The sequence below is a fragment of the Lissotriton helveticus genome, chromosome 2_1 (assembly GCF_964261635.1).
Source record: "Lissotriton helveticus chromosome 2_1, aLisHel1.1, whole genome shotgun sequence".
Taxonomy (NCBI): domain Eukaryota; kingdom Metazoa; phylum Chordata; class Amphibia; order Caudata; family Salamandridae; genus Lissotriton; species Lissotriton helveticus.
In genome coordinates, this window is record NC_136059.1 from 1,985,220,090 (window position 1) to 1,985,243,122 (window position 23,033).

At 47.3% G+C, this 23,033-nt stretch overlaps 1 protein-coding gene across 4 annotated transcripts in view; it reads left to right on the forward strand.

Moving 5' to 3' along the window:
• ARFIP1 (ARF interacting protein 1) overlaps positions 1-23,033 on the forward strand; it is a 366,293-nt gene that overhangs the window by 90,356 nt on the left and 252,904 nt on the right. The gene's annotated exons all lie outside the window — the stretch shown is intronic.

Genomic DNA, 23,033 nt, shown 5'->3' on the forward strand with positions numbered 1-23,033 from the left:
CAAATCTGCCCCACTCCACGCAAATATTCGACAAACACATCGTTTAAATACATAGGGTGAACTTGGGGAGATACTAAAACAAGCACTGGCGTTGCCAATAGGTTTCGCATTTGGAAAGTTGGAGATATTGGTTTTGTAAATGACATTTTATATTTATATATTGTTATTGACAATGCCAATAACGATATATAAATATAAAATGTCATTTACAAAACCAATAGCTCCAACTTTCCTACTGCGAGACCTATTGGCAACGCCAGTGCTTGTTTGGATTGGGAGCCAATGTAATGAGGCTAGAGCAGGTTTGGCTGAAAGGAGTTAAGGGACCTTTAGAAGAAGCCGGGCAGGACAATTTTGCACAATCTGTAATATTTTAGTGGTGGACGCAGGGGCTCCAAGATAGATAGCACTCGCATAATCCAGCCTCGACAGGATCAATGCTTGTACTAGCAGTCTTCTGGCCGTAAAAAGAAGAATGGGAAGAATTTTTCTGATCGTCCGCAGAAGGCCGTAGAAGGAGCCTGCCACTTTGCACGCCTGTTCTGTAGTAGGGGATCTCTGTGTATAGTCATAATCTAGTGAATAGTCCCGCCCATGTGCGAGGACCCCGGCAATCAAAAATAATCTCTTAAGTTGTCAGAAAATTGCAGAACTGCAAAGACACTTAAGAGAAAATTTAAAGACAAATAATGCAGCCTATATTCACAGGCTACACTGTCCAGTACTTCAACTAGAAAATTCCACCAAAAATCCACAAACAGCAAAGTCTGTCCAGATTTCCCTTGCTTTAACAGCAAACACCCTCAGAAATGATAGAGAGGAAGGCATGGACAGACAAGCCCCATAGGCTGCCATTATGTGGCTTAAATAGGACACTGTGCCTTTAAGAGAACTTTCCAGAACTTCTCCCAGTATCCCAGAATGCATAGTAGGTCCCTCTCACTTTCAGTTCTTTTTTCCGGCTCCTGCTTACAGGACCCTGTGCATTGAGCTCTCCCTTTTTCAAGGGTTTTTTGCACTTTTTGGATTTAAAAGTGTTCTCATTTGATTCTTGGTGTTTCCTTTTCACTTCTGTGTGTTTGTTCAGGCTTTTAGGGATCTAAAATGCCTGCTTTATTCGACAAGTGCCCAGCATGTGGAAGGAAGAAGGCCAAGACTGATCCACACGACGGCTGCATTCTTTGCCTCCCTGATGAACATGTCCCTGAAGATTGTGACATCTGCCAGACCTTTTCTACAAGGACCCTGAGGGAAAGGCAGAAGATTAGGCTCTAAGGCCTGGAAGAGAGGCAACTGCAGGCTGCAGGTGGGTCTGGGCAGGCTGGGAAGGCTCCCTCTGCCCCTGCTGAGGCCTCTGGGGGGCTCCCCAGAGGCAGGAAGACCAGCAAAAGGTCCCGGTCTCCGTCGACGTCGATAGCATCGACGACGACGTCGAGAGGGATGACGACGGTGTGTTCCCCTTCTCCCCGAGGCTCCGGGTCGAGACAGCGTGGAAGATCGACGTCGAGAGGCCTGGCTAGGCCGCCGTCGAAGTCACCGCCGACGTCGTCGTCGTCGAAGTCGAGGCATCGCCGTCAACGAAGGCACCGGCGCTCGCTGTCGAAGCGACACCGCCGGTTGCCGTCGACCAGTTCGACGTCGAGGGGATCCTCGGCGTCGAGGACCGTGAGGAAACGGTCATCGAGGAGAAAGAGTCGACGCTCGCCGTCGAGGTCTGACCGCTCGTCGTCGAGGGGGCGACGATCGTCGTCGAGGAAGAAACACTCGACGTCGAGGAGACGGCGTTCGACGCCAGAGTCGAGGGATCGCCGTTCCACGCCTGAAAAACGACGCTCGACGTCGAGCAGGAAGAGATCGGCGTCACCGAGGTTCTCTACCTCCTCTAAGAGGCGCAGGAGGGATTCTGGCGCCAAAAGTCATGCTGGATCTGGTGAAGGACGTTGGAGACGTCGCTCACGCTCTGGTGGGTCTGGTTCACAGGCCCTGCCCTCGAAGAAGTCATCGGGCACGGTGTACTCGGTGGTATATACACCGCCAAGGCCTATGACCCCTCCTCCTCTGCCGAAGGAGGCTCCTCCGGCTAATCCGCCGCTCCCCTCCCTGCCTCCGCCGCCTCCTGCGGGGCAGCCTCCACCGCCGGTCCCTCCTCATAGGCCACCGAGGTCGGTGTCGCTGCCTCTGCTTCTGACACCTCCTAAGGGTACGCCTACCCCGAAGCCCCAGGATAGGCCACGGAAGACGCCTCCACGGAAACCGGTGGAGCGCCCACGTGCGGGGAGGTCGTGCTCCCGCTCCAGGAGAAGGGAACGTTCGCGTCACAGGTCTTCTACACGATCCAGACAGCGCCACAGCAGACACAGGTCTCGTTCACGGACCCGGTCGTCTGGGACCAGGGACTACTCCCCGACCTAGTCAGATTTGCCGGACACGAGGGTTTCACCGGTCGACGATCTGGTGTCCTTCCAGGACGTGCTGTTAAGGGGTGCGGCGAAATTGGGCATTACTTTGACGGTGCCCACTCCAAAGACTTCGGTCATCTTCGAGACGCTCCATCAGAAGCATTTGTCTCGGCCGTTACTACCACTGGTGCCGGGCCCGGAAGAACCGGCCCTGGATCTTTTCCTCACTCCAGCGGTGACTAAGGCGGCACCTTCCAGACTGCAGAAGAAGTACCGGGCTCCGGACTCGGACCCGGCCTTTCTTAGGCTGGAGCCCCCTCCAGACTCTGTGATTGTGACGGCGGCGCGCAAACAGCATGCCACCACGCCTTCCTCCATAGTTCCGCCGGATAAGGAATCTAGGTGGTTGGATTCATCTGGGAGAAGAGTTTGTGGGACCTCGGCGACCTCAATGAAGGCAGCTAGTGCCACTGCCTTGTTGGGTCGGTATGACAGAGCCCTCTGGGAATCCCTTCAACAATTCGTGGAGCTCCTTCCGCGGGACAAGCGGGAAGACTTCCAAGAGGTGCTTAATGAAGGAATGTTGGTGGCGAATCAAGTCATCAGCGCTGCAGCCGACTCTTCTCTTCTGGCGGCGCATGGTTTCTGCCACGGAATAAACCAGCGACAACATGCATGGCTCCGCCTTACGTCTCTGAAACCGGACGCTCAGCAGAGGGTTGCCAATCTGCCATTCTCTGGCGAAACCCTGTTCGGGAAGCACGCTGATGATTAAATGGCCCGCATGAAGGCGGAAGCTGAAACGCTCACAGCGGTGGGTTTGGAGAAGCCCAAGGAGACCAAGAAGACGTACCGTCCGTTTCAACGCCGTTTCGGTGGTCAAGGCAGTGGGCGTGGCCAGTCTTCTGGACAACAGCAGCAACAACAACAGCAGCAGTTCAGAAGACCGTTCCAGAAACGCCAGAGGGGCAGAGGCGGCCATCAGTCGGCACCAGCGACTAAGGGCCAGGCCGGGTCTAGGCCCTGAGCACTTACTTCCCCGTCAACTGTTACCCGCTCCGGTGGGGGGAAGCATTCAATCTTTTCTGGCAGAGTGGAGAAAAATTACTCAGGACAAGTGGGTGCTGAATATTGTTTGCAATGGATACAGTCTTCGGTTCACCAGCCCTCCTCCATCGATTCCTCAGGTCGGCTCGCAGTATCAGCTGCGCGAGCTCCAGGCGGAGGCCATTATCCTGTTAAGGAAAAGGGCGATCGAAGTCGTACCTCTGTCTCAAAGAGGAAGAGGTCTGTACTCCCGGTTCTTTCTGGTTCGAAAAAAGGACCAGAACGAGTTCAGGCCCATTCTGGATTTGCGAGAAGCAAACAAGTGGATTCGCAGAGAAAAGTTTCGCATGCTGTCGTTGCATCAGATTTATCCTCAGCTGCAACGGGGAGACTGGCTGTGTGCCATAGACCTCCAGGATGCTTACTTCCATGTGCCCATTGCACACAAACACAGGAAGTTCCTGCGGTTCCAAGTCGGCGCCAATCACTATCAATACACAGTACTGCCATTCGGACTGAAGTCTGCGCCGAGAACATTCTCAAAGTGCATGGCGGTGGTAGCTGCACACCTAAGGAAGAACAAGGTGTTTGTCTACCCGTACCTGGACGACTGGTTGATCAAGGCCTCCTCCTTCACGGAAGCGCAAGCACACTTCCAGAAGACGTGCGTTCTCTTGAACAAGCTGGGGTTGCACATCAACATGTCCAAGTCGGTTCCGACTCCAGTCCAGTGCATTCAGTACTTTGGAGCCTCCATCGATACGCTGTCAGCAAGCGTGTCTCCTTCGGAGGAGCGACGATTATCACTGCTTCGGAAGGCTCGGGCTCTCATGACCGCTCCATCCACGACAGTGAGGATGGTGTCTTCTCTACTGGGATCGATGGCCTCCTGTATCTTCCTGACGCCACATGCACGGCTGCACATGAGACCGTGTCAAGAGTGCTTGGAGGATCAGTGGGATCAGAGGAGAGGATCTTGGGACGACAAGATACATCTATCTCTGCATGCTCTTCAGTCTCTGAAGTGGTGGTGTTCAGCGGAGAATCTCCTCCGAGGGGTTCCCTTCCACAAGGACATTCCCACTCAGGTTATCGTGACGGATGCTTCTCTCCAGGGCTGGGGAGCGCATTCCGGAGACCTACAGATTCAAGGGACGTGGTCCCCGACTGAGTCCACGTACCACATCAATTTCCTGGAACTCAGAGCTGTTCACTTGGCGCTGAAGGCCTTTCGCCCGTCCTTCCAGACCGACTCTCTACTTGTGCAAACGGACAATACGACCACAATGTATTACCTCAACAAGCAGGGAGGATCGAGGTCACGCACCCTGTCGCAGGAGGCGCTGGCGATCTGGCACTGGCTTCTGGCTCGAGGACTGACGATAACAGCTACCCATCTGCCAGGTGTGCAGAATGTTCAGGCAGACGCACTGAGCAGACTGATTCAGGCAAACCACGAATGGGTCATAAACGACGAAGTACTAGGAGAAGTCTTCGCAAGGTGGGGGTCTCCAGACGTAGATCTGTTCGCCACCGCCGAAAACAGCAAATGCCGAGGCTTCGCCTCCAGGTACTACCAGCCGGGGACGCTGGGGAACGCGTTATGGATCGACTGGTCGAACGGCTTTCTGTACGCTTTTCCACCCATTCCCCTGATTCCGACTGTTCTCATCAAGCTGTCCCAGTCCAGGGCGCGGATGATACTGATTGCCCCGGAATGGCCCAGACAGTGGTGGTTCACGGACCTGCTTCACTGGTCTCTCCTTCCTCACATTCAGCTGCCGTGCAGGCCGGACCTTCTCACGAAGTTTGGGGGGCGGATGTTGCACCCCAACCTCTCGTCGTTGAGTTTGGCAGCATGGCTCCTGAGTTAGTGCAATATGGTCATCTGAATCTCCCTGCAGATTGTATGGACATACTGAAGGAGTCTGAGACCTTCCACTAGGACTTCCTATGCTTACAAGTGGAAGAGATTTTGTATCTGGTGCACGTCTAAGAACTATGATCCGACGACTTGTAAGGAAGATGTCATCCTTCCTTATCTTCTACAGTTGGCGCAGTCTGGCCTTAATGTCCATTCTATTAAGGTTCATCTTGCTGCTTTGACTGCCTACAGGAAATGCCCTTCGCAGACTTCCTTCTTCCAGATCCCTGTGATCAAAGATTTTTTGGAAGGCTTGAAGAAAGTGTTCCCTCCTGTCAGGCTTCCTTCGCCTTCATGGGAATTGAATGTGGTGCTGTCCAGGTTGATGAAGGAGCCTTTTGAACCTATTCATAAGGCTTAGTTGCAGCACCTGTCCTGGAAGGCGGCGTTCCTCGTGGCCATTACATCGGCCCGCAGGGTGAGTGAAATTCAGGCGTTGTGTTGCCAAGAACCTTATACTGTATTTCATGCTGCTAAGGTTGTTATGCGTACTCACCCTAAATTTCTTCCCAAGGTTATTTCTGATTTTCATGTCAACCAGACCATAACTTTGCCTACGTTTTTTCAGAATCCTTCATCTCCAGCGGAGCGGTCGTTACATTCCCTGGATGTTAGGAGGGTTTTGAAATTTTATCTGGATAAGACCAAGGATATTCGTAGGTCTGACCAATTGTTTATCAATTATGGATCTGTCAGGACGGGTCTTGCGACCTCTAAGCAGTCTATCTCTAGGTGCATTGTGTCCTGCATACAGTTATGTTACCAAAAAGCTAATAAGACCTTAGGAGGTAAGCCTAAGGCTCATTCCACCAGGGGCAAAGCTGCCACGACTGCTTTGCTCCGTAATGTTCCGATTGCAGAAATCTGCAAGGCGGCCACTTGGAAGTCGGTCCATACCTTTGCTAAGCATTACTGCCTGGACACTGATGGCAGGGCAGACGCTCAGGTTGGGCAGGCTTCGCTGCAAATCTGTTCGCACAATAGTGGCGTTAATTCTCTTTTTTCCACCGCCGCTTTGGTGTGGGGATGGGCTTGCCATTCTATTCACTAGATTATGACTATACACAGAGATCCCCTACTACAGAAGGAGTAGTTTCTGTCCTGTAACTCCAGTTCTGTAGTAGGGATATCTCTGTTATAGTCATAAGCGCCCTCCCGCCTCCCCGGTGGAGAGAGATGTTCAGTTGAGGAATGCGACAGGTCTGGCGTGTTACGCCTTCAAAAAGAACTGAAAAAGAGAGGGACCTGCTATGCATTCTGGGATACTGGGAGAAGTTCTGGAAAGTTCTCTTAAAGGCACAGTATCCTATTTAAGCCACATAATGGCAGCCTATGGGGCTTGTCTGTCCATGCCTTCCTCTCTATCATTTCTGAGGGTGTTTGCTGTTAAAGCAAGGGAAATCTGGACAGGCTTTGCTGTTTGTGGATTTTTGGTGGAATTTTCTAGTTGAAGTACTGGACAGTGTAGCCTGTGAATATAGGCTGCATTATTTGTCTTTAAATTTTCTCTTAAGTGTCTTTGCAGTTCTGCAATTTTCTGACAACTTAAGAGATTATTTTTGATTGCCGGGGTCCTCGCACATGGGCGGGACTATTCACTAGATTATGACTATAACAGAGATACCCCTACTACAGAACTGGAGTTACAGGACAGAAACTACTCCTTCCTTAAAATCAAGATTAACGTCCAGTATGACTCCTAGGCTTGTTATTGACTTTTTCGAAGAGGGGCGATCCAAGACTATTAGGCCACCAAGAATCTATATTCAGAGGGGCCGTCTTGCCAAGAAGCATAATTTCTGTTTTCGCTCCATTGAGCTTCAAATAGGAGGTGTCCATCCAGCCAGCCACTTTTTTTTAGACCGGACGTAAGGGCCCCTCCTGAATTATAATTTTTATTCAGTGAAACGACTAACTGAGTATCATCTGCATAGGTGACAATCTGCACCCCGAATGGGGTGACAATATGTGCCAGAGAACTCAGGTACACGTTAAACAAAGTGGGGCTTAAAGCCGTTTACCTGAGGGACTCCACAGGCAAGAGGCACTGGTTCGGAAATACAGTCTTCCTCAAAGATCGAAAAAACTCTGTCTTCTAAAAAAGACTGTAGCCATTTCAGTGCCACTCCCTGAATCCCAGCATCTCGAATTCTACTGATCAAGAGCGGGTGGTTAACTGTCTCGAAGGCTGCGCTGAGGTCTAATAAAATAATTACAGCACAGCCTCCGTTGTCAAGAATCTTCCTGGTTTCCTCCATTACCGACAGGAGGGCAGTCTCAGTGCCCTGTCGTGACCTAAAACCTGTTTGAGAGGTGCAGATTTGAACAACAGCTAACCTCACTGTCTTTCTTTCGTCATGGAATCTAAAACAAGGGTATATTGTACTGTTTATAATGCAACTCACAAAAGGTCTATTCTTGCCAGAATGATACAAATATCAACTAAACTCCAGCACCAATAGTGGAAAACCTCCAATGTTGGTATAATGCTGCCTACTTAGGCCTGAATTATATATCACAGGGTTCCTACATGCTCTTCATTTGATAGGGTCTGCAGGAAGTATTAAAAACAGAACTCAGTTAGAGAGCAAAGAATATCTTACATATGTTCAGGACAGGACTCCAATATTAGGCCATACTAATCCGGACATGCACCTGTACACCCCCACAAAATAAACTTCCAGTTACTCTTAAATGGCCACTCTACAGTGCAATAAGATACATTTTTTACTCAAAGAAGGATTTACTAGGTACACCCTACCCACATATTAAGCAGAGAGATATAATATCAGAACTCTAACCACAATAATAACAATAGCCCATTTTGTTAAGGTAAAAGTTATTTTAGAACAAGTATTATCTCTACTCTGCGCAACAATAATCTATTGCTCTGTAAGTCCCTCAATCAATACATTAAATCCTTAGTATGGAGGCACCACTCCGCATCTGTCTGCTGTTGTTTCTCAATAAACACCGAGCCTGCATGTAACCGAGCCAACCAATAATTCGACCACACCCCCAAGAAGAAAATATATCTAATGCGAGGAAGACTGCAAAGGTAGTACGGCCATCTTGGAATGGTCAAAAGTACTATCTGCTCGGTTCAGAGAACTTTATCTAAGCTTTCACTTACAAGTGTCCTTTACAAAAAATATATATTATAATCAGCGGCTTCTGTATTTTCATGCAAAACCTTTACTGCCTACATTGTTGAATCAGGAGGCGGGTCAACCATTAAACCGACCTCACCCCAGATAGAATATTTGTCTATTGCGAACCAGATCGCGAAAGTAATTAGGCCATCTTAGAATGGTAAAAAACAATGTTTGCCTCACCTCGCACCATAGTAGAATCGCGAAAGTAGTTTGGCCATCTTAGAATGGTTAAAACGATGTTTGCCTGTGCTCGCACCGTCAGACACTGACAGGTCTCCTTGCCAAAGATTATTGTCAGTGGCATCTGTATTCATGTCCCCGACCTTACTGAAAATTCAGCCTCATTTATATAGGGCGACCCACACGTTTAAAGGTACCACCGTATTAAACAGAGTCATGGTTGTAGCCATGCATGTTGGTTGACTCGGCCTATACTAACATTTGGGCACTTACTACAGAGTACCCCAAACACTGGTAAACCTTCCTCTGTATGTAGGGCATCCCGCATCACTAGAAGCTGTTCCGCCATCTTGGAGGGGTTAAAAATAGAACCAAATCTCCCACCTAGGGCACTTACTCAGGGTACCCTAAAATCCATCACAGTTGAGGGGACAAATTTCGAATTTATGTGAACATGAAAAGAGCTTCTTAGTTTCAACAAAATAATTTTTTATAAGCATGTGTGCCCCGAGAAATTCAGCCATTGATATTGCTTTATTGATTATATAATTTTTATTTGGGAAGGCACTAATGACCGCCTGGATGAATTTATTGATTGGTTGAACTTGGGGGGTTTCAACCTGAGGTTCATAGCACAGTGTAGCGAGGATAGTCCATTTCCTTGACATTTGTATCAAGGACAATGAGGGCAGCTTGGTGGTGGAGCTGTATACCAAGCCAACCAACAAGAATACTCTTCTTCATTATGGGAGTTATCATCCCAGAGACAAGAGGGATAACATTCCCTTTGGGCAATTTCTGCCACTACGCAGGAACTGTTCGTCAATTGATGAATTTAACATACACTCTTATGTTCTCAAAAAGAAACTGAAAGATAGAGGATATCCCTAGAAATTGATTAACTATTCATACAAATGTGCAAGATATGATCGGGACTACAAGCTGGATATGAACAGAAATAGAAAAAAGAATACAAATCATGACAAAATAGTTTTTGTCAGTCAATTTTCTGGCATGAGCAATCAGATAAAAAATATTGTGAGCAGAAACTGGAAGATTTTGAATGATGGTCAGGATATCCAGTTACAAAAACCTCTCTATGCATTTAGACGAAACAAAAATATATGGAATTCCCTGGGTAACACGTATAGGAATCCGACAGGCAGTGCCCAGAGCACAATTGAGAACACTAAAGCAATAGGGAACTACAAATGTGGCAATTGCTCCATTTGTGAGCACTGCATCATCACCAAAACCTTGGAGTTTAATGGTACTATCATAAGAATTAATACTCTGAACAACTGTTGTAGTAAGAATGTTGTATATGTCCTCAGGAATCGATTCCTTTGGAGTCTTCATGATTGTCTGCGAGATACGGCTGGCTGGCTACATAACAACTCATTACAGTTCAATGCCACCAAAACTGAGGTTCTGTTCTGTGCTGGAAGTCGGATTTCTCGCCCCTTCCCGGTTGATTTCTGGCCCCCAGAATCAGTGGTAAAAACTCAGCCGGTCACCACTGTTCGCAATCTGGGTGTTATGATGGACAACAAACTGAGCATGGAAGCCCAGGTTGAGAAAACGGTGTCCACTTGTTCTGCTCTCATTCGGTCCCTACGTAAGATCTTACCACTGCTTCCCTTACAGGCCCGGGCTTTAATAGTCAGGTGCACTATTTTAAGTCGCCTTGATTATTGTAATGCGCTGTTACTTGAGGCTCCAGGCCTGCTGTTAGACAGACTTCAAAGAGTTCAGTCCGCTGCCGCTAAACTGGCCCTTGGTTGGCCTAGAAGGTCTTCGGCCACAGCGGCGATGGCTGAACTCCACTGGCTCCCGTTAAGGCAGCGAGTGTCCTTTAAATCCCTCTGCCTCGTTTTCAAAGCCCTGCATGGACTTGGGCCCAGTTCTTTGCAAGCCAAGTTTGCCTGGTATACCCCAACCAGAGCACTTCGGTCTGCAACGGCTTGTCTTGTGAAAGTGCCTAGATTTAAGAAAGCTAGGGCCGGGGGCAGATCCTTCGGAGTTGCTGCTGCTAAACTCTGGAATAGTCTGCCCTTGGACATCCGCCAAACGGAAGAACTTCTTCTTTTTAGGAAACGTGTCAAAACTTGGCTGTTCCCGAAGGGTTAACTTGATGGCCACTTTTGCTCTGCCTCTCTCTCGTGCTTTCCTCCCGCGAAGTTTCAGCGCCAGGATGCCTGTAAGGTGATAGCTGCGCTATATAAATATTTTAAATAAATAATAATAAATATGCCCTTGAGGACTTGGGTATGTGAGCGAAACTGGTCAGGAGCTTAGATTAAGACTTCTCGAGCATAAATCTGCACTGATATCAAAGAAAGAGAATGATCTGCTCACAGACCACTATACCCAACCTAATCATGATTGTAGTAAGTTCAAATGGTTCATCTTTGAGAAAATCAAAGGGAACATTTGAGGCGGTGATTTAGACAAAAAAAGTTAACTCCGAGAGCAATGGTACATTTGCTAACTTGGAACAGTGCAAAAAGGACTAAACTCCAGGGAAGACTGGATGGCATTGATTATTTGAATATTTCAGCGCATCAGAATCATAACTGCTGTCTATCAGTTGTCCAGACACCCTCTGACTGAAGTACAATATGCATGAAAGAAGATAGGTTATTCCTAGAGTAGTGCCAGGAATAGTCATTTGGAAGCCACAGTAGTTAGTATCTGTTTTCAGACAAATTAGTGGCGCTGTGATTTGGGTGCCACATCTGGTGACAATATGAGAATATGTGTTGTTGGATTTCAAGACACGGTGAAATCAGCCCGTAGGTTTGTTGCCCATGTAAGAATGGCATAAGAACGTGAAAAATGTTTTAAAAAATAAATCTTTTGTTGAAACTAAGAAGCTCTTTTCATGTTCACAGTTGAGGGGACAAAATTCTAATTTATGTGATAGGTTTTAGGGTACCCCGAGTAAGTGCCCTAGGTGGGAGCTTGGTGCAATTTTTAAACCCTCCAATATGTTGGAACTGCTTCGAGTAATGCGTGATGCCCTACATATAGAGAAGGTTTACCAGTATTTGTTCACTTTATATTTACAGGGTACTCTGTACTAAGTGCCCAAATGGTATCTAGGCTGAGTCATCCAACGTGTATAGCTACAACCATTAGTCTGTTTATGACGGTGGTACCTTTAGACATATACATTTTCAGTAAGGTCGGGGACATAAATACAGATGCCGCTGACCATATTCTTTGGCAAAGAAACCGGTCAGTGTCCGACGGTGCGAGCTCAGGCAGACATTGTTTTTAACCATTCTAAGATGGACGAACAACTTTTGTGATCCTACTACAGTGCCAGCTGAGGCAAACATTGTTTTTAACCATTCTGAGAAGGCCGAATTACTTTTGCGATCTGGTTCGCGCTAGGCAAATATTCTCTCTTGGGCATGGTCGGTTTAATGGTTGACCCGCCTCTTGATTCAACAATGTAGGCAATAAAGGTTTTGCATGAAATTACAGAAGCCGCTGTTTAGAATATATTGTTTTGCAAAGGACCATTTTAAGTGCAAGCTTAAATAAAGTTCCCTGAACTGAGCAGATAGTATTTTTGACCATTCCAAGATGGCCGAACTACTTTTGCGGTCTTCCTCGTGTTAGATATATTTCCTCCTTCGGGTGTGGTCGAATTATTGGCTGGCCCACCTCTTGACCTAGCTTCAACAAGGTAGGCTGTATAAAAAGCCAGGTTACACACAGGCTCAGTGTTTATTGCGAAACAACAGTGGCTGGATGCTGAGTGGTGCCGCCATACTTAAGGATTTAAGGTATTGATTGAGGCACTTATACATACATATGTTTTGTTCATGCACAAAACTACAGCGGCTAATAGATGGAATTGGGGCCTTCTTAAAGTGTTGCTTAAAGGCGGAGTGGATATCACCCCATCATTGATGTTATTTGGTATAGATCGGTGCTTTTTGGGTAACAGGGGGAAGCTCCATTTTGTTTTCAAAACAATGGCACGTCTTAATATAGCGGCAGCTTGGTTGAACCCGGAGCCTTCCTCAGTGAAGTAATGGTTCTCACAGCTGGTCTGTATGTATAATCTGGAGAAAACTCTTCACACGTGGAAGGGAAAGAGCGCTAGATAAAACGGAGCCCTGATTTGGGCACCAATGTGGAAATGGATTGAGAACAAATTTGGAGTTGTGGACTGGATAGCTTAAAGTGCATAGTATGTTATTTCCAATCAAACGTAAAAGCTTGTATGAATTGAACTAGTAGAATGCAATGGATTACTCAACTCTATGGTCTATATTAACAACCTGGGAATGGGTGTCAACAATTGGAGACTGACAAACCCTTGAGAAGGAATTGATGTACATTTTTGGTAAATGTATGTGAATTGTTGGCGATTAAGTAGATATGAGTATCTTTATATTCGGATGAATATCTTGTATTTGCTCCTTAATAAAAAGAGATGAAAAAAGAAGTCGGGCTATTACAGACATTTTCAGTTTGTCTGGCCAATCGTTTTTCACTAATTGAGATAAAAGAGCTGCATTCTCCATTTTGGGTGATGTTGTGTTATTGTACCCGATTCACAAAAAGTGAGCAAATCTAACAGTCACACATTTAGACTTTCTCTTTACATAGATTTAACCACTGTTCGTGGTTCAGAGATTGACAACGAGCACGCCACCGAAATCTGTGCAAACCATAGCTTCTTCTGACGTACTCGTGTTCCATCATGCATACTTCAGAGCTTGCCAACCAGTTCTGTGGCTCGTGTGTAACGGACACAGGTAAATTATTTTCCCGTCAGCAATGCATACACCTACTACACCCCCAAGGCTGTATCTTATTCTTTCAGTCCTTGGAAGAGCCATGATTTATTATATATAGATGTTTCCATGTTGCAACAAGGACCTGCAAACATTTTCTAAATACCCATAAACTTATCAATATGTGATTGTTCACCTACCTGTTGCTGCCCACGTGCTTAGGAATGCCCATGCATCGCTGATCGCTGTTATTCTAGCGAGCTGCAAAATCGTTGTATTGTTCACCGAAGTAAATTCGAACTGAAGGTGGCAATGTCTGTCGAACCCGAATTCTGAGAACCGCCATTATGGACTTTACGACCGCGTTTGTATTTGTGCACACAAGGTTCCACGTAGGTGCGGAAAAAGGTTTGTGAATCGGACACAATGAAAGAGAAAATTACATTAGGACACAATTGTAAAATACATAGGCACCCTCCTCGTATATGATGCTGCTAAGATATGCCACAGGGTGGTGCTATGACACAGCTAGTTGTTCTCGTTCTTTAGCAGGAGTTAATTTCTCTGTTTAATTTCTTTAATATTGTAATTATGTCAGGTGGATGGTTTGAGATTTTTAGGAAATTGTTTTAGGACCTTGCTAAATGGACAGTACCCCTAATTTTACGGCATCGTTGTAATGTCTATTGCTCAAATTTCTAAATATCTGATTATGATTGACGTCAGAATAGGTTCTATTGGAAAATGATTGGGTTAAAAGCCATTTGATACGATTAATTTGTATGTGTGCCGGTCCAAAAACAGAGAGAGCACTTTTATGAAATGACAACCGGAAACGCATTTAAAAATGATGAATTCGGAAAACGTATACTATTTATCACCCAAGTATTTAAGGATTCTTATCATCGAGTGCTGCATTTTTCCTAGCAGTTTCTTTAAGCGACACCTTGTGTTAACGGATTTCTGTTAAATTACAGTCTATAGCAAATTTCAGATCGTTTTTCATAAACTTTTAGGTTCAGGTGTTGAGATGGTCAAGGGTTAGTCATGGCACTCATCATCAGATAAAAGTATTTGCAAACATACTTCATATAATTCTTGGCTTTATTTTTCGAGAACACGCACAGTAAAGAAAAAAGACAACAATCTAGGCAGAAAATGAAACCTGTACACATTATTTGTTTAAATGTGAAACTTCTTTGGGGCTCAAGAACGCGTTTCTCGTGTTTCTGGGTGAGAAACCTTTTTAAAACCCATAATCGTCGTTCACTTCGTATTCTGAGTTGGGCTTCCCCGCTTTTCAGTTGGTGAAATTCAACCCTCTCACTTAACAGCAATGACCAGTAATGAGCCTAGAAATCAATATTCATATTTGTTTAGGTAACTGAGAAAAAGATTAACAGGCCAAACGTTAAGATGTTTTATAGTTGAATAACGAGAGAACAGATATTTAACATTAGCTGCTCGCAAGTGTCTCTGCAGCAAGCGTAGTAAACCACTTAACGTCTGTTACTAGGATCTGTGAACTCTCCAGGAAAACACAATATTATGATATCGGTCCATTAATAGTGTTACTAAACAAAACATTGTTTTACCCGGATTCATGTAAAAATATAACCCAAATAAGGTCCAAATGTCTGCACAGACATATTTACATACCGTCAGTGTCGGATTGGGATTCAAAATCGGCCCGGGCACACAAAAAAAAAAATCGGCCCTCATTTGCATAATGCTTTTCCTCAAATCACTGCTTCAGCGTAAATGCATTGAAAAGGAGGGCGGGGCTTAAAAAATGCACGCATTAGTGTACACTGGTGAAACACACCTGAAAACAAGTGAGGCCACTTCTACTCAGGCCCCCTGCCCCACTTAGTATCTGCACACATTAATGGCCCGGGCGCAAGACAAAGAGATTGACACCTCTGCCTGTTGCTAAACAGGGGGTGGTGGCCCGGCGGTGTCGGTGGGGGGTAATGAGCGCCCATCTGCCTGTAGAAAGGCCACTCAGCCACCGCCACCCACTGGGCCGCTGGTTGTATTCTGAAAATAGCGACCCAGCCCAAAAAAAGCCCCAGACTGCTAAAAAAAGCAGCCCACAGCAGAACTCGGACACCGGCCCCTCGGGCATTGCCTGAATGCCCGCGTTACCAATCCAAGGCTGCATACCGTGCAAAAAGAAAGGGCATTCAGAAAGGGATTTTACTTCAAGCAAAGGTGCTACTGGAGCTTGGAAGAGTGTTTGACTACAGAGCGAATACCGGTGCCCAGGGACTAAGTGATTGTGATAGCTGAGACCATGCTGGCAGAGTGTCTCAAGGGTTGTGAGGGCTTCGAAAATGACATTGTAGACTGGTATAGAGTAGGGGTGGGTGGAATTTGCTAAATTGACTTTCGCAAACTATCGCAAAATTGCGCAAAATCTCCGCGAGCATGCGGAACTTTTGCGAAGATGCAGAGATTACTTTTCCCGCCCGTTCGCCATGTGGTTTTGCGTGCTTGCGGGGAAATGTACCTCTAACATGCCCATGCGGTCGCTAGTGGGCGCGGCCATCTTGCTCGCAATGCTCATTTCCTCTTCCGGGTCGAATGAAGTGTTCGCGGTCGCAAACTCGCGCGGGATAGCGCGACCGGTTACCAACAATCCAACATCTCGTGGCGCACGCGAACGGATAGGAAAACTCGTCGGCGAACACAGGGACCCGGTAAGTCGCTACTGCGCGCGCAAGAAAATAATTTTTAAAGCGCGAACAAGAAAAACCTTCCGTTTCGCGGCAGATTGTGAAAGTTTTGACATTTTTGCGCTCTCCGCGGGACGCAAAACTGTCAAAATATTGCAAATTCCGTGTGCGCAACAAAATTTACCCAGGCCTAGTATAGACTGTCTAAATCATTGCCCTAAGCGGCACAGGGAAAGGACTTGGGAGTCTCTTATGCTCCGAGAGAGTGTTTATGGATAGAGGATCAGAGGGCAAGTTACATTCAGGACGCGTGATTGGTTCCAAGAGTCGGTAGAGAAAGTCTCCGGGAGGGTGGGTCTGAGGGTCTTGGAAGACCAGTTGAGAGGATGGGAGTGCCGGCTAAGAGCTTTCATGGGATCTGTCAGGCTGACTAAGGGTAGCTTGGGTTCCCCAAGAGTCAACTGATAAACTGACAGAAAATCTCTGAGCAATTTTTATAGTGACTGTGTGCAAGTGAAGTATGTGAGCGCCAGATGAGAGTTTTCGATTGTTGAGAGTTGTCCCTGGGGGATTTCTCGAGGCTGGCAAAGGGTCTCATACGGTGCTAGGGACTCCCATATGTTTGCCTATCACTAAGATCTGATCTCTCAAGGTAATCTGAGGGAATTTTTTGATCTGGCTTCTGATACACGAGGCGGGAGAGAGGTTAATGAGAGCTGGCTGAGGTAATGGATAGCCAGTTAAAAGCCCTGAAAGTCAACATATTTGTGACTGTAAGATGAGGCCCCTCTTGAGACGTCTCTGAGGAAGACCGGTTGAAGGCCATTAGGCTTACAGTGGCAAATAGAATTTTAAAAGGCTGGGCAGTGGTCTAAGAAGCATAAGATTGGACATAGGCTTGGGGGTGCGGGTCACAGAGGGACCAGTGCCAGGCTCTTATTCTAGTTATAGGCACACGCTACAGACCTCACTGTCCTTGCAGCATACTCGTTTGGAGGAAGGAGGACCTAGAGTGGGTTCATGTTTCCACCTTCTCTCTGATGTCCAAGGTCAAGCACAGAAGAGCACCATACAGGACGCCTGCCACCACATCTTCCTGCATGCATTGTAGAAGTCAAGAGGCTTTCACTCTGTGCCTTGCCACAGGCAGGCTTAGCTGCCTTAGCTTCACATTTTTTGTGTGTGTGAAACTTTCACGGTTATTGTGCATAGACTGCTGAGCACTCTGTGTATAAAGAATGGAGGGCAGAGTTTTGGGCAAGCTCACTGAATATCTTGTTTGTTCTGCTAACGTTCATTTTCCCCAGAGGTTTTTAACTACTGACACATTGCTGGTCGTATTCATCAGGGTTGCTGGCTTTAGGGGAAAGCGAAGGGGACAGGTGCTGTGGCGGGATGGATGTAAACACACGTAGGCTTTGGGTTGAGGTAAGGCAGGTTTTATTGATTTTAACAGTCGTCTGCGCCTGGGCACATTCCTATAATATGGTAGGGGTGGTTCGCTGTCCCGACGCGCTGGGGAACTCCTCTCTTTCCTCTGGTCGAGACCGGGTTTTCCTCCCTCCCGTGGAATCCTGGGAGATGTAGTCGCCCTTGCTTCCGTCTTGAGCGTCGGGTTCAGCACACATGTAAAGAAAAGAAAGGCTCTGAGTAAAGGGCTCTGATTCACTCAGCGTGCTTGGGAAAAGGGAGTGAGGAGACACACGTGAACAATACGGCGTGTCGCTAGTGCTAGAAGGGAATGGGGACCAGTGCAGGGAGGACGACGTTGGGTGCTCTATGGAGGTTTCCGACCTCTTCTACCCGCCCAGCCCACGATACGATCACGTACCTGGCTGAGCCACACTTCCCTTGAAGCGTGGCTGGGCGAAGCGCCTTGTCGTTGGCCTCCTGGCTCGACACTCGCTGGCCTCGTCTCTTCGGTGGCTTCTCCTTCCGTCTCTCGCTGCTCTCGCTGTTCCCCGCTTGCTCCTCTCCTCGACTGCACGCCTGCTCCTCTTCTCCAAACCTCCTCGTCTTCTCCAGGTTGTGAACAACACACTCTCTCGGGGGAGACGGCTTTTACTTCCTGGGAATCAGCTGACCAGGGGGCGTGTCCGGTCTCAAACTCCGTCCAGTTAAAGAAACAGTCCCCCTCCTCGCTTTGGACGGCCGAAGGATCCGGAGACCCTCCTGTCCAGCTCTCCGGTTGCTGCTGCAGTGGAGATAAAGAGGGTAACAGACAACGAGGGGATGTTGAATCATATGGAACCCCTTCCGGCCCCTGGTCACAGGTGCATTTTTATTTACTCAAGGCGATGCGTCATAAAGTTGAAATCTTACTGGGATAGATGCTGATTCGGTGTTGGAAATTTATGATCAAAACTCCCACCCGATTGTGTTGCTTTGTATCTTAGATTGATTTCTTCTTTCATAATGGGTACTGGTAACCACCCGTTCTACGAATGGTTTGCCAAACGATATGGGATCTGTACATGGACTCAGTAGAGCAGTCTTCAGTAGCAGGTTTTCATTATGCATTATATTTGTATCATTAAATGTTTCTTGTAGTATTGATTTACCCACCTACCATTGGTGTTTGTGGAGGGAACTTATTAATGAAAATCTATGTAGCATAGGCACAGGTACATTACCCTTTATTTCTTTTTTTAAACATTTTATTTTCAGTTATGATAAACAACACTTGTTACGGTAGATGAGAAACCGATTAAGTAATATTGACTGATTCACAGCAGTACATGTCGATATCATGTGCGTTGAGCTGATGTTACATCACTAGGTAGGAAGGGAAAGGGTTACACATAATCAATAATGTGAGATTGTAAAGACATCATTATCCCTGCTTACCCTTGATCTTCATCCAGTCTCTCATGTCCGGTGCTGTCCCATCGTCAGTCCTCGGTCTCCTCATATGAAATTCTTCTCCTAATAGCCATTCCACAAAATCTCTTGATGGGGGAATTAAGGAGTAATTTCCTACGGCAGTCATCCTCCTCACCATTAGCCAGGAGAGTACCACTAATCTACATCCAATTTTATTTCGTTTCACTTTAGGGTTTTGTCCCAACAGAGCGAGCTTAGATGTCCTTTGTTCCAGTCGCTACCTGCAGTTGGGTCACACTGGCGTGGGCTAAGACCTCATTTTTTACGCTTAGTGTCTGTAGAAAGAGCTTGTTTACTTTTTGCGCTGCTTTCCTTGGTGGGGCTGGCTTTTCCCTGCCAGATCTGAGTTACACCACTCCAGGAGCCTGTTTGCGAGCATTGCACCCAAATGTGGCTTTTTATGGCGCCAGAGTGGTGCAGATCGTTCATAGTAAAAACATTTGTTAGCAAAATGCATATTTATGCTTATAAGTAAATAACGAAACACATTTACATAAACTGTTTGTGTATAGACATCCTAGAATGCCCTATACACTTAATGCCACATAATTAATAGCCACACATCTCCAAAGCACACCATGCCACATAATTCCACTACACAACTCCACAACCCCACTCAACATAACACAATTCCTTTTTTTTTTTTTTTTTTGGGTGAGCTTTCGCAGACATCAGCGCCAAATACTACTCCAGACTTTCGAAGTACATAATTTAAAAAAAGTCCAGTAGCATCTTGAGAAAGGGTGGATGATGATGTTAGCGGTGTGCAAAGTTATTGCAATATAATTGTTTTTGAAGGCCTGAAAGATAAAGATTCCAGTTCATGTACCAATGCCTTCCACGCACAGATGCCAGCAGAAATATGCAGGTAGTGCACACATCATCACTTTTATAATAATTATTTTTTAAAAATCTTTTTATTGCAGGAAAAAGACAACATCACATTACGTACAAATTTCAGAGGCAAAAATATCCAAACAAAGAATTTGACCATTAAATAAATTGTTGAATAAATACAGAGGATAACAGTGTATATTCCCAAAAAAATAAATCATTTCCCCCCAAAAATAAATCATTTTAGTTGTTGCCGGTACATATAGATCAAATAAAAGTATCCCAAATTTTTTGCCTCGCTTTCAGTGACTTAGTACCCCTTAGTTTGGCCAACGAAAGTTCCATCGTGTGTATTTCATTAATAAGATTCCACCAGTCCATGATTTTGGGTGGTTCCTTAAAGATCCAAGTCCGTGCAATAACCAACCTAGCACAAGCAATAGCAATAGAAATCAAGTCTTTATGTTTGTAATTTGTATCTTGTATATCTAGCAATACTAGATGTGCCGAAAGTGTTGGAAATACAATTTGTCTACTGTTTAGAGCCGCGGTTAATTCTTTCCAAAAAGCTATGAGTGCCGGGCATTGATAAAGCATGTGTTCTATACCAGCGGCTTCTAGGTTGCATTTGGGACATTTAGTTCGCTCGCTAAGAACATTTCCAGAGGTCCAACTAGCAATTCTTTGTGAAGGCTCGGCTGAAATAGTTCACGTATTCCAACCACGTTGTACCTGGGATCCGGGTGCAGTTGCGGAACCTCTGGCGGTACATTTCGGGTGTAAGCCCATATCGACTGAGGAGGGCGGCCTTCATGTGGTCATAGGACGTCATTTGATGGTCCGGAAGCTGCAGCAGGGCATCACGACCCTCGTTGACGAATCTCCCCCATAGACCGGCTCCCCAGTCACTTCGAGCGACCCGGTGGGCGGTCATGGCAATCTCATAGGCCTTGAACCACTGCTGTATGTCGTCGTTCCGGTGATATTCTCGGACCACATCCTTGGGGATGTGGACCTTCTGCTCGGTAGGACCCGGGGAGTGCGGTTGCTCGGGCACCCCTAGGTTTTTGTTCAGTTTGCGTATTTCTATCTCCGCTAGTTTGCACTCGTGCTCGTATGCCAGTCTTTTTTCTTCGAGGTCTCTCTGTCTCTGTTTTTCCTCTCGCTCTTCTCTGAGCCGTAAGTGTTCTAAGTTTATTTTTTGTTCCGCCAGTTTCAATTCTCCGTCTAATCTGAGTCGTGCCAAGTCTAACTCGTGTAATCTATTTTTTTCCCGCTCTTGGATCTCTTCACGGGAAGGGCCTGTTCTCCGTTCCTCCGTCCGGGTGGTGTTGACTTCCGGGGCTGCGGGGTCCCGGGGGGTTGCGGTATTTGTCTCTGTCCAGGCCTCTAGGGCGTTTTTGAAGTCTTCTTTTGTGCTTAGCCCGGTGGTAGCAATGCCTAAGTCCATGCAAAATTGTTTGAGCTCTCGGTGGTTGTATTCTTCCAGCTTTTCCATCTGGAACTTCTCCGCCGATCCGCTCTCTTTGGTCGTCATTGTGGTTTTAGTCGTAGGGTGAGTTACTGTCTGTACGGTACGCGTTGGTTCGGATTGCGCCGCTAGCCACCAATGTTAGACGGGGACCTGGAGGGTCGGCCGAGCACAGTGATCGCACAGACAGGTAACTTCCCCCCCACAGATGGACACCACACAAAGATGCTGGTAGTAGAGTGGTACGATACAAGGCGATTAGGACACGATGATCCTCTCAATTCTAGTCTCTAGTAAGGGAAGGGGGTAGCGGGACAGTCTTGGTACCCACGGGTACGGAGGTGTAATGGTGATAGCTCACAATCCTCGAGCTCGGTGTTCGGAGGGGTCAGACCGCGGCAGCGCCGGCAGGTCCCGAAGAGGTCGTAGGTGGCAACGGGCCGCGGCAGCGCCAGCAGGTCCCAACGAGGATGAAGGTTACAACGGGCCGCGGCAGCGCCAGCAGGTCCCACGAGAATGCAGGTTGCAACGGGCCGCGGCAGCGCCAGCAGGTCCCACGAGGATGAAGGTTACAACGGGCTGCGGGGGCGCCAGCAGGTCCCACGAGGATGAAGGTTGCAGAGGGCCGCGGCAGCGCCAGCAGGTCCCACGAGGATGAAGGTTGCAGAGGGCCGCGGCAGCGCCAGCAGGCCCCACGAGGATGAAGGTTACAACGGGCCGCGGCAGCGCCAGCAGGTCCCACGAGGATGAAGGTTGCAGAGGGCCGCGGCAGCGCCAGCAGGTCCCACGAGGATGAAGGTTGCAGAGGGCCGCGGCAGCGCCAGCAGGCAGGCTAATAGTCCACAAGGCAGGGCTGTGGCAGCGCCAGCAGTCCGTCAAGGATGAGTTCGTCGCGGTGTCTCTCGACTCCAGGATACAACTGCCTTCCTGTCCTGGGGCGGCCTCAGTTATAGGTCTGGCGCCCTTTGATGTCCGGACCCTCGCTCTTGGAGGTCGGGAGGTCTGGGATGAGGGAGTCCAGACACCCAGCAGGGGGGTGGAGCCAGCGCCCGAGGAGGCTGGGGGTGCTCGGCACCTGGCGGGGGAGAGCCATCGACACTTCTTACTCCCATTGACCTGCCAAGTGGTCCGTTCACCTCCTGGGTGGAGGGTGGTGCCGGGATGTCGGGGCCTGGCCAGGCCCAGGGTTGGGGTCGGGCTGAGGCCGCGCGGCCGCGTGGTGCCGTGTCCAAGATGGCGGCTGGGCCGGGCAATGGTGCTGACGGTGGCCCGGGCCCTGTCCTGCGGGGAGGGAGCGAGCCCTTCATGTGGCCTGTCCAACAAGTATAATATATTTGAGTCACTGTTCTATATAGTTGAAGCCTTAAGCTTGAGGATTGGACAACTAGGTTTATTTGTTTAAGCGAGCGTGCAATCTGGCTAGGGTTAATATTCACACCTAGTCGATTAGTCCATTTTTCGGCCAGGTTTTCACAGTCTCCTTGCTTGTGGCTACATAAGTAAGCATAGCTCTTGCTAATAAATGATTTAGTATGTTTGGAGTAGAGATGTTTTAAAGTATCCAAGTCTTCTATTTTCTCAATTTTCATTTTATTAACCAAAAAGTCTTTCATCTGTATGTATTTAAAATACATAGTATCTCTAATTTTGTAGATTAATTTTAGTGCATTAAAACTTAAAAAACCATCCGGGCCAAATAAGTCAC